We start from the raw sequence: 4,836 nt of genomic DNA on the forward strand, positions 1-4,836 counted from the left end.
AATTTTGAGGATCTCGTTTTAATGTAAAATGTTAACTTAATAGATCTCTATTATAATATCTCAAGACCCAACGGGAATTATTTGAAAAGATTTTGTTAATTTCTCCCATCACCTTAAAAAAATATTCTTCTCCTAAAATTCTCGAAATGCAGTGGCAGACAAATAATTTACTAGAAGCAATTTATTATTATATTAATATGTTAGTTGATCCGGTGATGAAAAAAAAATGTTTCTTAAGTTATTTACTACTTATACAATTTGCTATTGAATTAATGTTGCCCCCAAATTGTAAAATTGATATTAATGTATATAAAGAATAATGAGCTAGCTATAAAAAGAAAATATGTAAGGGGAAAAGAGCAAAAACAATAAAAAATAAAAATGTATCTAGCATATTATTTACGTAAACCGACAGGGCATTGAACCCAGTAATAATTGTCTGCTAATTTTTATATCATTTCATAGGTTCAATATAATAAATAAATTATGTATTTTTTGTTTATTACGAAAAAGGATTAAAAAAAAAATATATTCAGTTCAGAAGAGTAATAAGACCACTGGCGCTGTGGACTAATTTATCTTTAAATTTCAATTTATACTTATGTTCAATTAAAAATATTAATTAAGATTAAATTCATGAACTACGTGGAAATGGGATAATTAATGAAAATTAAAGAGTAAATAACAAATTAGTTTAAATAAATTATTTTGTTGATATATTTTTGTTTTTTATTTAAATAGATTCTCAGAATTGAGTTGATGGCTAAATCAAAGGTGAAAAATAGCTTTTTAAAAGAAAATATTAACTCAGAAGACTCGTTGGGGTACTTTAGATTAAATCATTCTAGAGTTCAAACAAAGAAAATCTTGTCCCTTTAATTTTTTCCTGGTACTAACCAGACTCAATCTCATTAAAACTTTTCTTTTGATCATTTCATGTTGTTTTTTATTTTTATAAATGGATAATTATTGTTCTTGGACAAATAAAAAAAAACCTTGAATCGGAGTGGAATAAAACTGAACCTGAATGGAACATAAAAAAAAAAAAAAAAACCTTTCTACATCTGAATATGCTTTTTGTTGGTATCCAATATATTTTCTTTTAAATTTATTAAATAATATTTTTTGATATGTATTATTGAGATATTTAAACTCAAATATTTGAAGACTAGAAATAATTTAAAAAAATATATTAACTCAAGGAATCAAGGATTTTTGGTTTTAGTGTTTTTATGACTTACAAATAAATACTTTAAAAAAATAAAACAACATAGGATAAAGGAAAATCGAAAATCTTCGATATCAAAACTTTAAAATTAGACATATTTTATGATATATTAGTGTTTTACTTGTTGGATATCACAGTTTCAAGTTGATTCTCGGCTCCAGTTCACTAAACTTAGAAACCGTTTACCGTACGGCCTTGTAACTTGGAATTGCAAAACCCGCTTCTACTCGGCAAAGTAGGGAAATTGAGTTTAATTAAGACTACTTTAGTTAATTACATCTCAAACCTAATTAATTATATTTTCATGTTTAAGGTGATTAAGTTGTATACTAATTAATGAAGTTTAAAAAAAAAAATTAAAATACATATTCTTCAGTTCTTGAGATGGAAATAATGAATATTAACTTTTTTCCTTCCAAGAATACAAAAATTTTTTTTAATAACTTATTTATTGTTATTGATATAAACATATGGAGAATCTACCCGTTGATAGAACTTTATTAATATTTCTAGAGGAAAGATATCGGGGCCATCTTCTTTTCAGACGCCTAGGAGGATCATCAGATAATGAAGAAGAAGCCAGGTTAGGATGGGTTGGGATGTCAGCTGTAAAACCTATATAAAATATAGGACCAAGGATACTACCCTGAGGTACATCAGCAGATTGAGGAAATAGGGATGAAGAAGCGCTATTGTAGTTTACTTGAAATAATCTGTCGGAGAGATAAGAACGAATAATGAGGAACTATGTAGGAGGTAGGAATTTACGGACCTTGTATAGCAGTCCTGGATGCCAGACTCGATCAAAAACCTGTTTTACATCAAGAAAGACTCCCAAGAAGAACATTCCACGCTTCAATGCAGATGAAACAGCATCAAACACACGAAGACATTGCTGGATAGTGGAGTGGGATGATCGGAATCCAAACTGGTGATCTGGTATTATGTGGTTGAGATCTAGGATGGGATACAGGCGTTTCAAAATGAGTTTCTCAAAGATTAAAGTACAGCATTAAACATATAGGTGAGGAATATAACATATTTTCGAGTGAGAGTAGAATATGGGATATAATTAGGTCATATCCAGGAGCTTCGCGGGAAGGTAATTTATGAATGATGTTGGATATCTCTGAAGGGTGAAATGCTTTTTTTTTGGGGGGGGGAGGGGTCATTTGAAATGGGGTATTCAATTCTTCTTCAATGTATATAAAGTGTATTGGTTTCAGGTTATCAAGATGTGACTCCAAGGTTTTTTATAAAGGTGCTGACCTAATATCTAGGATTTTTCTTGGCCCAATTTTGTTCATGTTGTAGATTCACTTAGAAGAAGTGAATGATTAAAATTTTTAAAGTTAAGAAGCTTCTTCGTAGTCATAAAAATTTGTCAGTGATCGTAAGATTTTCAGTTAGGTTAATTAGATTTTAAATTTTTAATATTTTAAGTTCTGTTTTAGTTTGTTAATAAATTTAATACAATATGCTTTAATAATAATTTTTGTTTGGTTTCTAGCCATGTTACACTTCGATCTTTTTCTGCATATTTCTCTTAATAAGATGCGAATGTGATGTGGTAAGTTAGTCTGTTGGGTATTATTAATTTTACTGGTTGTTGTGTTATCATATATGCAAATCCTTATTGATTCTGTAAGGTTTTGTATGGCTTCTTCAATGTCATTTCTGGAATTTTTAAGTCCAGACTACTCATCTCCAACAGAAAAAAAAATTCTATTTATTTCTTCTCAACAAATATGTTATAAATAACACATCTTGTTTTTATTTTTCTACTAGCAGTATTTTCTTTTCTGTAAGTATCCAAGCACTTGCAAGACATAAAACATTGATTCATGCTTTTCCTTAATTAGTGTATTATATTAATAATTTTAAATTACTTGTTAAATATGAGGAGAATCTAGACTCAGTTTATCATAGTACCCCATATTTGTTTATCATAAACCGATATGATGGAATTTTACTAAAACTACTTTAACTTTCTAATTTAATTGCTCAAGTATTACCAATATGTAAGTGGATTTTTTTTTATACCAATTTAAAAAATAAATAAATAAAACAGGAATTGTAGTTTTTCGTTCTAAAATTTTTTTTTATTGGGCCTTTTTTAGGATTTAAAAGAAAGAAAGGGTAAGTAATATCTTTTTTCGCGTTATTTCTATCATTGAAATTACATTATTGTCTTATTCTACGATAAAGTAATACAAACTAATTAAAATGAACAATGTAACTTCATGTTCATTACAATTCCGTCTTGCGTATGACCATCTTAATGGCGTTTGTTAATTATAATATATATAATATTAATTAATTATAGATTAAATTATTTATAATAATTAATATAGGAAAACATTTGGGTGTGACGGGCATGTCCAGAGAATCGTGTTTTGTCTCACTGTTTGTTATCTCTAGCTGTTGCAATGAATATCTTATACAGTTTTACACCACTTCCATATTGAAATTTTTAAACGAACAAACTTTGTATTGCCTAAGATATCAATTATGATTTTTTAATATTGGAATATAATTTAATAATATATTCATTTCTGTTTCAGGTGAGTGTTATCTTGTACAACGTTTTCCATCAGCTCCCGCTAATCCAAGAAAAGCCAAAATCCCCGCTAAGGCCAGTATTGAACAAATATCTTATTAGGCGGTTACCAAGGGATATAGATTAAGTTACCTAATTTAATTTGTGTTAAGTTATAAATGATGGCGAGCTGAGGCCGTGCTAAGATTTAATTAAAATGAACGATGTAACTCCATGCCTATTAACGGAACAAATTTACAACCCCGTCTTGAGGAGCTCGATTACTGAGATATAGCTATCCTGAATCATTATACTAAAAATATATTATCTGATAAGTCATAATTTATGTTCGGGCCTTCTTTTCTATTATGAGCGTATATTTTAAGAAATAATTTTTAATTTATTTATTTAATTGAAAAAATTAGAGGAAAATTTTATTTTTAAACATTAAATAAAACATGATATTTTTTTAATTTTCAATATATTTGTAACTAGTAGTACAACATGCTAAGCAAGTTTGTTTTTGTTATTGTGATATCCTCGATTTGCTTGATAGTGATTCCTAATTTTAAATTTTTAATTATTTTTGCAGGATTAAATCTTTGTACCACTGTATTTTTGGTCAGCATTTAGATCGACTAAATAACAGGAAGGAGAAAATGAGACTTAAAATTTAATATAATAAAGAAAAGTTAACAGAATATTTATTAAATTTATTTTTCATCAATTTTAGTGATTTTTATGAAAATTCGATATGTCCACTTTTAAATGTTAAGTTTTTTTCTGCCATATTAAAGTTTTAAAGTCTTTTTTTATGGTTTACCAGGTTTTTATAGATAACAAACCTATTTTAACTAGACTGAAATGCCTAAACTTCTATTCCATGGAACATCAAAGAAATTAATACTCAATCCTCTTGGTCAGAATCGAACTGGGTGACTCCTAAACTCCGGTAGTTAACAATATAGATTAGTGGATTAGAAAAAAACGTGCTTAAGTTTTGGATTCTAAGAGTTTCATGCTAAAATCACCCATCTGTCTAAAATGTACTAATTTTAACTCTTATCAA

This window comes from Halyomorpha halys, unplaced genomic scaffold (genome assembly GCF_000696795.3).
Source record: "Halyomorpha halys isolate HHAL.00 unplaced genomic scaffold, Hhal_1.1 Scaffold847.1, whole genome shotgun sequence".
In the NCBI taxonomy this organism is placed as follows: domain Eukaryota; kingdom Metazoa; phylum Arthropoda; class Insecta; order Hemiptera; family Pentatomidae; genus Halyomorpha; species Halyomorpha halys.